Raw genomic sequence first — 14,912 nt, 5'->3', positions numbered from 1 at the left:
TTTCTCTCTCTCTCTGCCTGCATCTCTGCCTACTTGTGATCTCTGTCTGTCAAATAAATAAATAAAATCTTTAAAAAAAATAAAGAAAAAAATAGAAAGCTCTGTGGAGATGAAACTCAGCAAATGGAAGAAAGTAACTTAAGTGGAAAAAAGTCTCATGTTGTAATTCCTTTATTTTGTTCCTTACAACTCTCCTTAAAACTCTGATTGTTTTAAAGTGTTTCATTTCATAATATGAGCTTCACCTTAACTCATTCTCTCAGCTTCGGCATTAGGGGTTGCTGAAATACTGAAGACACCATTTGTCCACAGTACAAACTCCATGTTGGTGGATTCTGTTCAAATGAGGAGGAGCACTCAACCCATTTGTGTAATTGTTGTTGTGTCTCACTCACTTGACTGGAAATTCCACAAGGTCAGAGGCCATGTCTGTCTTATCTACATGGTGTGCTACCTCCTGGCTCGGTGCCTGCAATGAACAGGTGCTCTAGAAACATTTCTTAGGTGAAGTACAAATGCCCCTCTTTGCAGAACCTCCCCCAAGAGCAGTCTTGGCAAAAGGACCCGGAAATGTTTATCTTTGTCTGTTGTTTCATTTGCATGAACCCAAAAGAATCTAGTATGGAAATTACAGTTTTACCTCATGCTGTCATTTAGTGGTGGATATTGATAAAACAGTAACCAGCTCAGGCAGGTGGCGGTTTCCTCCTTGGGTGAATCGGCTGTCCAAATTCTTTGAGTATGCTTCAGGACTGGGGTGAAAGGCAAAATACAACAGGCAGGCTAAGAGATGGAGAACAGCATGCAGGGAATTCCAGTGACAGAGTGAACTTCACTGAGGGAGAAGCCTCCACTGCTTCCTTCTTCCCATTGCCTGTCTCTCACAGACCAGAGTCCAGAGGACCATACACAGTATTTCCAGAGATCAGGGAGTGAACAAGAATGGTGTCTCACAGGTTTAGTTTAATAAACTTTAAATGTGCTAAGATGAAAGAGATGAGCTTTCTTTTTAGGTATTACCTCAGTGGTTCTTAACTTTTTTTTTTTAAACTCTTGATCCTTTGAAAATATAAAAAAGTTATATGCCCTTTGCTTACCTAAACCAAATGTAAAAATTAGTGCAAGATATAACACTTGAGAATAGAGAGTGATTCTCAAGTTTACCATTTTTAAATCACATCAACTGAAAGATAAATGGTATTTTCTGACTGCTGCTTGCTGTCCCTAGGTATGCCCAGGACAGAGACTTCAGAACAAACATTCCTGAAGTCCTCAGAAGGTGGAGATGGATAAGGACAAGAATGAGGAGGAGGAAACAAATCCTCATATTATGTGAATTCAAGACATGAGTGACCTTTGTTTTTCCTGCTGTCCACCAGAGTAAAATCCAAATCCTCCCCAAAAAAGAAGAAAACTGAATAATGCTTTCAAATGAGGCAAGCTCTTTGCTAATTGGCTGAAAGATAATGCCAGTGACAAAATGTGGCTGAGATAGGGGAAAAATTTTAGTCCTCTCATTATTTCTTTCAACTTGCCAAAAGGTATGTAATTCAAGAAAAAAAAAGTGATGTTTTAACATAAAAAGAAAACAAAATTGGGAACTAATTCAGATTATAGTCTTAGAGATGTGGCCAGTCTCTTAGAATTCTCCAAAGTGATACAAAAGGATATAGAATTCTTTCATCAACTCTACCCAATCTGGTGCCCTGTGGTATCTGATTTCCAGATATAAGACCCTTGTTTCTAGGTAGTATATTTTCCTATGTAGCAAAATTTACTATTTGCCACGTCTAGGGTGTTCTTTTACCTAACTGTGTCACCTTACCCAGAAAAATTAAATCTTTCCATGTGGTCCCTAAAATAGAAAAGAGGAAATCACCACCCACAAAAATAGTCAAGTTTTGAAACTTAGGAAAAGCTATCTGCTCCAAACCTGTTCTATGTACTTTTCATGCACTTCCTTTTCCCCGATGGTGGGGGTGGCCCTGGAAAACACCACTACCACCACCTCCTACAGAGTTGGAGATAAAAGCAACTTGGGCAGGAAGGAGGAGAAATAACACAGCCAGTCAGAGATAGCAAGAACACAGGAGACACCCAAAGAGAAACGAAGCAGGTATTGGGAAGCCAAGTTGAATGAGAAACAGTTAAACGGCACATTTCTTTTCTGGACTCCGTGGACTTGGACTTCAGCAATGAGTGCAGAGTCCTGACTCGAGGAATAATTGCACCAACAGGATCTTGTTGCTAAGTGTGTCATAGGTTTTATTTGTCTTAACATTCATAATAACATATTTTGGTCTCATTTATTCCCATTTAACCAATGAGGAAGCAGACTCAGAGAGGTTAAGGAACTTGCAGAGGGTCACCTAGCAAGAAGCAGACAGAGTTAGGATTTGAATGTAAACAAGAGACTCTGTTTTGCCTTAGGATGTTTTTCTGTCTATAAGTCTCACAGACTTGGTTTTAGACACACTTCCCTTTCTTCTCCCATCTTCTGCTGACTGAGAGCACTTAGAAGGTTGGAAGATATGGTCTTGATTCAGTGCAGGGACAAGGACAACATAACCTAGTAGGACTGGTCCCTCTTCCTGTCAAGGCCCCAGGTTTTTCATTTGTAAAATGAGGGAATTTGCCTCTACAGTCCTTTCTGTCTAATGGATTATTCTAAGAAGCTTGGTATATGTGGAAGAGATGGAGAACTCCCTCTGGGAGACTGACCACTTACGTCAGGAGAGCATACTTACCCAAACCTCAGCTTTAGCAAAATTTTCATTAGTACTGCTCTTAAATGTAGCTAACTAACAAGTATCATTTTCAAGGTTCTCATCATCATTTGAGAGGAGAAGAGCATTAACGTGAATGGGTTTGATGAAGAAAGAGCCCAGAATAGAAGGTCATGAGGATGGTGTGAGTTACCATCATATTCTTGTCCATCCCCCATTCCCACCGAAAAATAAGAGGAAATATTTCCTGTGTGTGATCTTCTCTTTCCTGACACCATTTCCTCTTACTTGGTTTCTTCATGACTCTTAGATAGGTTACAGATGTTGACCCTTATTGTGAAACAAGTAATGTAGTTGGGGTTGGAAAAATTCGTTCAGAGAAAGCAAGCAAACCTACATGATTTGCTGGAAAGAAAACACATCAAATTTTATGAGTATCACTTGAAAATATATGTCGAGAGGCTTCACTTTTACATTATTTATCTATTGAACAAATATTTACAGAGCATCTTCTATATTTAAACCACTTTTCTAGTTGCTTGGGAAACGTTAGGGATTAACAAATCAAAATGGCTACACTTGGGGAGTGTCTTAGGTGGATAAAATGTTATCGGGGGAAAACAGTAAAGCAGGGCAGGGGATCAGGGTGTTAGTTGGGTAAGAGTAGAGAAAGATTATACCACTGGGGAGTCAGGGAAGCTTCTTTGAGAGGCTTGTTGGGGTCCGTTATCAAAGGAACGAGACTGAGACGAAGTGAAAGTTATGCAAAGCCTTATTCTATGCCAAGCATTAGAAGTCAGACTGACCGGCCAGGGCCACCTCTGAAGAGAGCGACTCCCTCCCAATCTCACAGGCTGGTTTTATAGGGCATAACAGCAGACCCAAGGTATGTGGCTTCTGTTGTTAAGGCGTTCACTCCTGGAATCCATACCCGGAACCGTACCAGAAACTACAAGGGTGTTTATTCCCAGAATGAAGTCCATGGATGTAAACAACAATATGGCTACCTAGGCAATATGGAGTTGCTCTGGCTAAGCAGGCCCTAATAGTTAAACAGGGTTTAACATTAAATTGGCCCTAACAGTCTGAGATTGAGCTAAGAATTAAAAGCTATGGGAACTGGCTAAGTGGCTATGTGGGTAAGTATTCTAGGCAAAGGGACAGCTCGGGGTAACAGAGCTGCGGGCACAGCTGTGCTTGTGGGGGCAGTGAGAAGGCTGGTGTGGCTGGAGCAGAGAGGGAAAGAATGAGTAGGACAGGAGGACAGAGAGTAAGGGCCAGATCAGATAGGCTTTGTAGCTCATTATAAGGATTTCAGCCTTTACTTTGAGTGGAGAGTCATCGCAGGGTCTGAAGCAGATCAGTGGCATGGCGACTTTCCAGCGGCTGGGGGAGAAAGCATTCGTAATGGGGGCAAAGACAAATCGGGATCACTGCTTACAGGCTATTGTGGAATACAAGAGATAATTGTTTACACAAGACCAGGGTGGTAACAGCAGAGGTGGTAACTACGGTCAGATTCTGGCTATTTTAAAGATAGCACAAAATCCTGAAGGATTGAGTAGGAGATGCGAGAAAAAGACTGATTGGTGATGAAAACTTTGAGTGTAAGCAGTTGGAAGGATGGAGTCTCTGTGAACTTGGACACTTGAGAAAGTATTTGAACTATTGTTGCAGAATTATTGAGGTATAGGTCAATTATTGTCTAATAGAGCTCTTCCAACTGTGTCCTGAATGGAGCTCCTTAATTCCATTCTACCGTTGCGTGGCTGTGGCTGGTGGTACAAGAAGACCAAGACAGAAGGGGAAGTGAGAAAGTGAGAGGTAGATTTGTGTTCCAGTCACTGTGCTAAGTTTTTTAAAATATAAAAATTGTATATGTGTAAGGTGTAAAATATGATGATTTGATATAAACATAGATAGTGAAGTGATTACTACAATCAAGCTAATTATCTCCTACCATTTTTTTTTTGCTGATGAAGTTACCTAAAATCTACTCTCTTAGCAAATTTCCAGTATTCAATACAATATTACTAACAATAGTCACCATGGTGTACATTAGATCTCTAGAATTATTCATCCTACAGATCTGTAACTTTGTACCATTTCCTCCCCACAACCTTTACACCACTGTTCTGCTCTGCTTCTGCGTGTTCAACTTTTTAGGTTTCCACATATAAGTGAGATTGTGAAGTTGTTTTTCTTTCTGTGTCTGGCTTATTTCTCTTAGAATAATACCCTCCAGGTTTATCCATGCTGTTGCAAATGGCAAGGTATCCTCCTACTTTTTTTTTTTTTAAGATTTTATTTATTTATTTGAGAGAGAAAAACCCTGAGAGAGAAAGAGCACAAGTGGGTAGGGGCGGAAGGGCAGAAGGAGAGGGATAAGCAGACTCCCAGCTGAGCATGGAGCCTGACACAGGGCTTCATCCCAGGACCCCAGCATCATGACCCGAGCTGAAGGCAGATGCTTAATGGACTACCCCAGTGCCCTAAGATATCCTTCTTTTTTAATATTCCATATCACAATTTCTTTTTTCTTCCACCTTTATTGAGATCTACTTGACATATGACATTGTATAAGTTTAAAGTATATACCGTGTTGGTTGCTCCCTTCTTCTAGGAACGGACACTTGAGTTTTTTCCATATTTTGGCTATTGTGAATAATGTGCAGTGAACATGGGAATATCTCTTCAAGGCGCTGATTTCATTTTCTTTGGGTTTATGCCCAGAAGTGGGAATCCTGGATCATCTGGTGGGTCTACTTTCAGTTTCCTGAGAAACCTTCATGCTGTTTTCCATAGTGGCTATACCAAACGATATCCCCACCAGTGGTGTAGAAAGATTTCCTTTTCTCCACATCCTCATCAACATTTGTTACTGTTATTTTTTATAATAATCATATTAACAGGTATAAGATGATATTTCCTATAGTTTTGATCTCTATTTTTATGATAATTAGTGACGTTGAGCATCTTTTCTTATACCTGTTAGCCATTTGTATGTCTTCTTTGGAAAAATGTCAGTTCAAGTCCTTTGCCCATTCTTAAATCAGGCTGGACTTTCTCTTTAGTTTTATTTTGTGCTATTGAGTTGTATGAGTTCCTTATGTATTTTTTATATTAACCCATTATCACTTACATGCTTAAACATATTTTCTCCCAATCTGTAGGCTGCCTTTTCATTTGATTGTCTCTTTTACTGTGCAGAGGGATTTTAGTTTGTTATGATCCCACTTGTTTACTTTCACTTTTGTTGTCTCCACTTTTGGTGTCATAGCCTAAAATCCATTGCCAAAGGCCGATGTCAAGGAGTTTTCTCCTGTGCTTTCTTCCAGGAGTTTTATAGTTTTAGGTCTTATTTTAAGCCTTTAATTCATTTTCACCTGATTTTTATGTATGGTGTAAAGTGTGGGTCCAGTTTCATTATTCTGTACGTGGATATCCAGTTTTCTCAGCAACATTTACTGAAATGACTGTTGTTTCCCCATTGCGTATTCTTGGCACCCTTGTTGAAAATCAGTTGGTCATATATGGTTGTGTTTATTTCTGAGCTTTCTATTCTGTTCCATTTTTCTATTTTTATGCTGCATCTCTACTATTTTGGTTACTATGGCTTTCCAGTATAATTTGAAATAAGGGAGTGTGATATCTTCACCTCTGTTCCTTGCCCTCAAGACTGTTCTGGCTATTGGACTCAGATGGTTCCATACGAATTTTAGAATTACTTTTTCTACTTTGTGAAAAATGCCATTGGAATCTTGATAGGGATTGTTTTGGATCTGTCTACAACATTGAGTGTATTAGGTTCTTTACACAAGTTAACTCGTTTATTTTTCACCACAAAGTTATGGGTTTGGTGCTGTTATTTCCATTTTACCAGTGAGAAAGCAGAAGCTCTGAGAGTAAAAATGATGTACCCACAGCTAGTAAGCATCTGGATTCAAATCTGAATTCAATTCTCAACCCTGAAGCCTGGCTCTTTCCTCTCTGCAGAACAAGATCAAATCCAGACATGGAGAATTTATATCATGGTGCCTTAAATTCTGAAAACTATATTTCAAAAGATCATTTTAAGGTTAGAAATTAAGGGAAAGGCTTCTGATAGGTGAGAAGTTGCTTATAGGAGCAAAGTGTGTCCCATCACCACCATCCCTGTTAAATCTATTCAGTAACATCTGTGGTTTGTAAACAGAGTTTATCAAAGCGATGGGGTTGAGGGGCAGGAGTATATTTGCCAGGATCGTGCATTCACAAAACTCTTGAAGTTGGTCTTTGATGTTATCACTGAATAAGTTCATACCCTCAGTGACAGAAATATAGTGATAGAATATTTAATATTCAACTTTAAACTTTTTATCCCATTATAGACACAGAACCTGAATGTACTACAAAGTGCTTATATGTATATATTTTTAGGTTTGATTCCTCTATCCCTCTGTAGCAAAGACACAGCACTACTTTGGGATTCAATTATTTTATTTTTTATTTTTTTATTCTCTTCATTCTTATTATTTTTCTTTTCTTTCTTTCTTTATTTTTAAATTCCAGTATAATTAATGTACACTATAATAAAACTAGTATTTTATCAGTTTCAGGGGTACAATACAGTGCTTCAGCAATTCTATGTAGTACTCCGTGTTCACCATAACAAGTGCACTCTTAATTCCCTTCACCCAGTTCAAGAAGTGCTTTTATTTTTAGTAACATGAATATGTTACAATATATTTACGCAATCTTAAAATAAGATAAACATATTGCAATATATTTATGTCTTAAAAGTGTAATTTCTTAAACATGGGCAATGGATTTATTTTAAGAAGTCTTATAATCTTGTTTTGACACTTCTCCTTTTTCTTCTTCCTCTTCTTCTTCTCCCCCTCACTCCCTCCAATATACTGTATTCTACAGGGACAGCAAACCGGGTAGTGGCTCAGGCTCACCTTGACCTTTCAGGGGCTTTGTGAAGGAATCCTGTAGCACAGCAAAGCTCTACCTATGTGCACAAAAACACCACAGCAAAGGAAAAAGAACTCAGAAGAGAAGGTATTTTATCTTTCCTATGATAAATAAGTGTTCCAGATGCAGGTCTTAAGCTATGCACTAATTCCATTCTGTGTGCTTTTGGAATCCTGCAGCCAGATAAGGTAAAGTGTCGTAAGATACTCTGGGTTGTCCTCAATCATATCTATGTGATGACATAAAGAGTTTTCTAAATGGAAAAGGCTAACACAAAGAATCTTCTAATGTTCTGTATGTTCCAACACAAGCCCCACCTTGTGGTCGGAAACTAGGAAAACCACACTCCTGTCTACAAAAGAGTTGCCAAAAGGTGAGGCTGAGAAAAGTTTGAGGAAATGCAGCCAGGATTGTAGGCAAGCACGTAACCCTCTATTCTTCCCTTTTCTCATTTCTCTGGAATTATATGGGTTCACCTGCTCATTTCCTCTGTGTGTGTGCGTGTGTGCACGCACCTGTGTGTGCTATTGGATTTAAACACCTGGGTTTGTCATCTGTTCTACCTGCGTTCTTCCCATTTCACCTTCATCAGATTTCCAAGCTTCTTCAAAATGGGGCTTCCCATTTTGAAGAAGAAGATGTTTCTTCTTCCACTGTCAGTTTTAAGGCCAAGTGAGCTTGTTCTGAATCACTGCTGTTCAGAAACACCATGAGGACTTGGGTAGCCTCAGCTACAGTGGCTGTTCAGAGAGTATGTGGCTGTTGTGTATATGTGTGTGCGAGGGAAGGGGATAATCTGTCCATCTATCTGTTCAGGGTGGGGAGGAGTGAGAGGAGGAGAATGGAGATAAGAATGTAAGAAATGAGTGAGGATATTAAGACACCTGTTTTTCTCACCAAAAGGCAGGCATTTCCTTCGTTCCAAGGACTGTTGAAACGGTCACATCAAATTATCTTTGGAATATGTATCAATGTGATATATACAACAGTATAGCTCTAAAAAACAGCTGTGGTAAAATACACATCACATACGATTTGCCATCTTAACCATTTTTAAATATACAGTTCAGTGATATCAAATACATTCTCATAGTGGTGCCGCCATCAATATCGTCCCTCTTCTGAACTGTTAGTACTGACTTTTGAATAAAAATGACCTTGGTTCAATTTGAGACTCTTAGTGGAATCACTTTTGTCTGAGGTGGTCTCTCTCACCTGTAAATTTTTTCAAGCAAACTGACAGGGTTGTTGTGAGGATTAAATAATTAATGTTTGTAAAGTGCTCAGTATGGTGATAAACAATAGTATTCTTTCTGTTTTGTTTCTTAGAGAGAGAGAGAGAGAGAGCGCGCATGCCTGTGCAAAGTGGGGGAGGGATATGGGGAGAGGGAGAGAGAATTTTGAGCAGGCTCCACACCCAACGGGGAGCCTGATGCAGGGTTTGATCTCACAGTCCTGAAACCATGACCTGAATTGAAGTCAAGAGTCTGACGATCAACCTACAGAGCCACCCAGGTGCCCCTAAGTGATAGTATTCATGTTGCTATTATTAGGACTTCCTGTCATTCTAGCCACTTATTACTTCTCCATAAATGATGATTCCAAACCTTTCTACCATTATCTGCTGACGCCATTTTCCTCATTCCTAGATCTTTGGCAAACATACCCTGTTGCTCCATAGATTTCTTACATCATCATCATCATTATTATTATTATTTTAGAGCTGTGTGTCATTTCCTATAGCAGGGAAATGGGCCCAGAGGGGGAAGAGAGAAGAGTAGATGCCAAGGCAATCAAAGAATAATCTTAGCACAACTCTGTTCCAACACATTCAAATCACCCGATAAGCTCAACAACTAGAGCAACAAATGTTCTGAATCAGTGGGGCAGGGCCAAGGTCTGGGCAGCCAGTCTTCAGCACGGCTCTGGTAGGGCAGCCTCCGTTCAAGATGTCAGACTACACCTTGGTTTCCAGGACACAGTTTGCACACCTCACTGAGATAAAAGTCCTGCTCCAATGGACCCAAACTCTCCAAACTCATCTCTGGCTCTGTTTGTCTCCTCTCCTGCCCTCAGTCTTTCCATTCTTGGCTCTTTGAGCCTAGTGCACACTCTGTCTGAAATGCCCTTCCTTCACCAACCTCATTCTCTCTCTCTCTTTCTTTTGCTCAACGAACTTATCAACCCCTTACAAGTAGCATCCTCTCTACCTTGCCTTCAGCCTGCCCCCATCTGAATTCCGGTCTCCCCATCTATTCTCCCCTAAATCTGTGAGCCCACCTCTAGCCTAGAGGACTACATTGGAATCGCCTGGAAGGCTTGTTGTTATAAAAATCGCAGGAATCTACTCCCACAATTTCTATTTCAGAAGGTCTAGGGAGCACAAGAATTTGCATTTCTACAAGTTCCTAGTGAGGTTGATGCTGTTTTTCTAGGGAACAGAATTTAAGACCTGCTGCTATAGCCTTATAGGCATAAAGAATTTTGTCTATTTCTCCAGCCTGGACAGTGACTTCTGTGTGACAGGGTCTGAACAGAATCCCAAGATCCCAGCACATAGCACATAAAAACATTTCCTGATACTGGAGCTCTTCCAGGCTCAGCAGCCACACAGGGACCATGACCATCCACAGTCCACTTCCTCTGCAGGCTCCGATATGAGAAATTTCTGAGGCATGAGTCAATACACATTTCCACGTGAGGCCCTTTGCTTACATGCTGCAGGAGTCATGGTATGAGCCTATTGGCCATGTGTGGGATTTCCCAAGGATTTTGGAAATCTCCCTTCAAATCCCCATTCTTCAGTGAATTTTCCATCACATGTGCCTCAAAGATAAGAACAATAAAACATTGTTTTCCTGTGGATAAATCACCAATTGTCTAAATGTCTGTCATTAACTTTGCTACTAGGAGACGCAAGACGACATAGGGGAAGCCACACGAGGCTGATCTTAAAATTTCGGTGAAATGTTTCCCATATGTAAATTATTGGGAACAAGAAAGGCAGAATTCCATGCCAAGGAAAATATGGTGTTACAGAAAGAAAAGCCCTTTCGAATGTGACCTAATGGAAGCTTTTCATGGGACCAAGTCCATTCTGCCTCCCACCCTACTAACCATATCTGCTTTTGTACAGATGACATGACAAGTCTCAATCGAAATCTACCAAATTTAGGAAAAACACCAGTTCACTCAACTTCCGTTGAACACTCGAGGCTGGGAACCAAAAGGCTGCTTCCCAAAAGTGTGCTGGTTTCATTTTCATAAGAGAAATATGCAAGTGCTAGGATAGTCTTGTCAACTGGGCTGATCATTTCTATTAAGAAATTGCTAATAATTTCTACAGTGGTGGCAGGTTAAAGAACTAGTCCCGGCTCTGTATTTTCAAAGACCTCTGTGAGAGAAATGTCAGTTCCCTCAGGCAAGCTTAGAAGTCAGCTTTCGTTCCCAGGACTAAAGTAGATACAACGCAGTAGGAGTGATACAGGTCTCTCACTCTCTCACTACATATCTTAACCGCCCCCCCTTTTTTTTCTTTTTTGCAATTGTTGCCCAGTCTTTATGGAACCACCCACTTGTGTTGTGTTTATTTCTTCATTAACACCATAATCATCAGGGCACCATTACTTAATACTTAGTCCATGAATACACGGGTGGGGAGCTGAACTCAAAATGACCATTCAGTTGTGTACCTCATGAATGACCAAGAGTTAACTTACAGATATTTAATCAGCAAAATATAAAGACAGCAAACAACAAAGATACATTTCAAGTCATGTTTCCTTATAAATAAGTCCTAGCCTTTAATGGATTGTACAGGCAACTGAGGGTAACCAATGGAGGCATAAGCACAGGAAATACTGTAGGTGTTAGGTTGCATGTTTCCACACCCCAAGTACCAGATCAGAGTACACTGGCCGTCAGGATTACACACCTTTAGATCAAATTGTAAAAGGAGACATGGGATCAACATGGGCATCTCCCTGCATCAGCAGCTTTAATGGGGTAAAGAAAATTGAAATATCAGTTTTATAGTGCACTCAAATAAACAAGAAAAAATTATTAGGTAGGAAATGCTGCTTAAATTTTTATGTTTAAACACATACTTTCAAAGGAATTTTACTCTTGGATGGGCCATCAGGCTACTACTACTCCCCAACCCATAGGCCCCAGATGCTCTCCTTTGCCATTAGAGGTACTCTGGTTGCAAGACTGGGAAGTACTGGAACGCTGTGATTTCTGCTGACTTCTATCCACCCCATCAGCTCCTAACTAACATAACCGTTGTGTTTAGTCATCTGTTGCAGGCAAGTGTGTGCTTATATTCTGTCTCCTACTAGAGGGGGCACTCTGTGAGGACAGGGACTGTGTCATTTAAATAGTACCCCTACCACTGTGCTCAGCACATGGCTTACTGCACCACAAACAGGGTAAGACTTATGTTACTTTATGAATATTCCAGTGCAGAATTGATTACAAGCAAAATTGTGGAGAAGTTTCTGTCAAAGTTCTCAATGCCCCCACTTCCACATTCTGCTTCCAGAGCCCAAGACCCCCATTGTCTCTTCTCCTTTCCCCTTTTCAAAGCCCCTCTCTTGATTTGTCTTTTATGACATAACATAAATGACTAATAAAACCTGGAGTGTTCTCTCTAAGAGATAAATGCATATTTGAATAGGGAACAAATCCTTAGACAAGAGGGAATTGCAGGAATCAGTCATTGGTTGGAGAGAAATGATTTTTGTCATAGTGCATTCCCAGTTCTCTGAACACACAGACGATGACATACCCCAATGACTTATAAGGCCAGACTTCAAGTAATCTTACGCTGGATCACATGAGTCAGACTGAACTCACTTTTTCATGGAAAAAAAAAAATGAAAGATTTTCAAAGTCCAAAATAAGCAGTAACAGATGGCATTATACACTGTAGAATCCACTGGGATTAGCTATATAGATCTAAGTCTGTGGCAGATAAAGCTCTGTTCTCTAATCTATTTTAAAAAAAGCCACTTTATCCTGATGGGTTTCACTTTCCTCTATTAATTAAGAATCTTGGGCAGTTAAGAGCAGAGATTATTTAACAGTGTCTCTCTAGGTGCCGGGAACTTTCCTCAGTGCTTTCAACGTCATAAGTCATTTAGTTCTCACATCAACCCTAAAAAGTAGGTACTATTATATTTTTAAAAATTTAAAAAAAAAAAGATTTATTTGAGAGAGCGAGAAAGATGGAGAGAGAGAGGGAGAGAGAGAGCAGTCTCTTCGCTGAGCCCAAAGTCGAACCTGGGGCTCTATCCATGACCTTGAGATCATGACCTGAGTTTAAACCAAGTATCAAAAGCTTAACCTACAGTACCCCCAAGTGCCCCAGAAGTCAAAACTATTATTATCCTAGTTTACAGATGCAGACATTGAGGCAGAAGAAGTTAAACAACTTGTCCAAGGTCCCACAGGGACTAAGCAGCAAAACAAGATTTAAACTCTGATATCAAATTCCAGAATCTGCCTTCTTCACCACCTCCCATAAGCTACAAATCTCTTCCAGGACCAAGACTCTGCGAATCTCTTTCATTCACCCTTGCTGCATGTCTGATGTCACAGCAAACACTTATGAAGGGTCATAATAAAGAGACTGCACAATATGAAACACCTGCATAATGAAGAAATTGTGAAAATCATGACATGTGACTTGTTTGTCCAACTTTCTCAGCATATAATAAAGATTTGAGAAAGACTTATCTAAACCTATTCATCTTCAGGTGATTTCATTTCTTGTTATTTTTTAAAGATTGTATCTATTTATTTGTCAGAGAGAGAGAGAGCCCACGAGAAAGAGCACAAGCAAGGGGAGCACGGGAGGCAGAGAGAGAAGCAGGCTCCCGGCTGAGCAAGGAGCCCAATGTGGGACTCAATCCCAGGACCCTGAGATCATGACTTGAGCTGAAGGCAGAGGCTTAACCGACTGAGCCACCTAGGCGTCCGGATTTTAAAGTTCTATAATATGTGGACTGTGGAATATGAAGACCACTAATAAATAATCACTAATGTTAAAAGTTCTTTTCCTGTTTGTTGACGCTGGTGAAATGGATAATTTTATGGCATGTAACCCCATTACATGTGAGCAGGGACAGCTGCCGTGCCACTCATGTCTAGAACTGGAGAGCTTTAAGTGTCCTTGGAAGTCCTCTAGCTCATGTTCTACACTACAAATTATGTGTCCTATTTTTCACTTGGGAAAATGTTTTGTTGTGTATTCAGAGGCTAAAATTCAAGGAATTTTAAATATTTGGCTGTGTTTTTTCATGGGTGAGACGTTTCTGCTTACAAAGTGGGAAAAAGCTTCTAAACATTAAAAGGGACATTACTGATGGCACTAGAACTAAAATATATGTTAGGAACTCTATTAAAAATTCCTTATCCAGTAACCTGACTTGGGTTTGGGATTTTGTTGTTTAGAACTGACCTAAACAAATCATTTTCCTTTGTATTTTTTTCACAGAGAGATTTGGGTCACTTTGTCCACAATGAAGCATTTATATAAACTCTTAACTATTAACACCATTTTGTTGCATGCTCACCAAACCAGATAAGTGTCACATAATGGACTCTACCTTGCAATATTAAAGCTGATAATTAAACATATTAAAGGCTTTTAGTCAATTTTTCCTTTCTTTAAAGCACTTTCCGGGTAGTTTGAGCTGGCTGGGACATCAGGGAACTGGGCTCTGAGCACTGACTCAGCGCTTGCTTGTTCTGGGACCTTGAGAAAGCCACTCAATCTCTTTGGATATTAGACTTTTTCATCTTCTAAACTAGGGGTTGGGTTCAACTTCATCATTCCTTTCTGCAGTTGTCCTGGTGACGAATATATACACAGGAACCTAAATAGTGTTGGTCTCATTTGAAGGGATAATCAGAAAAGCAAATATCATCTCCTTTAAAGTTCCTCAATCCAATCACCCACAAAATGTTGAGGTTTCTCAAAGCATAGCTATAACCAGGCCATTATAGTTTGTTTTTGTGTATCTCTCTCACCTAAAAAAATGTGAAATGTGAAAATTCAAATGTATGCTGTGTGTGAACACTTGCTTTAAAATCATAACATCATTGGGCGCCTGGGTGGCTCAGTGGGTTAAAGCCTCTGCCTTCCACTCAGGTCATGATCCCAGGGTCCTTGGATCGAGCCCCGCATCGGGCTCTCTGCTCAGCAGGGAGCCTGCTTCCTCC

The sequence above is a fragment of the Lutra lutra genome, chromosome 2, assembly GCF_902655055.1.
Source record: "Lutra lutra chromosome 2, mLutLut1.2, whole genome shotgun sequence".
NCBI lineage: Eukaryota > Metazoa > Chordata > Mammalia > Carnivora > Mustelidae > Lutra > Lutra lutra.
This window is presented reverse-complemented; position numbering follows the sequence as displayed.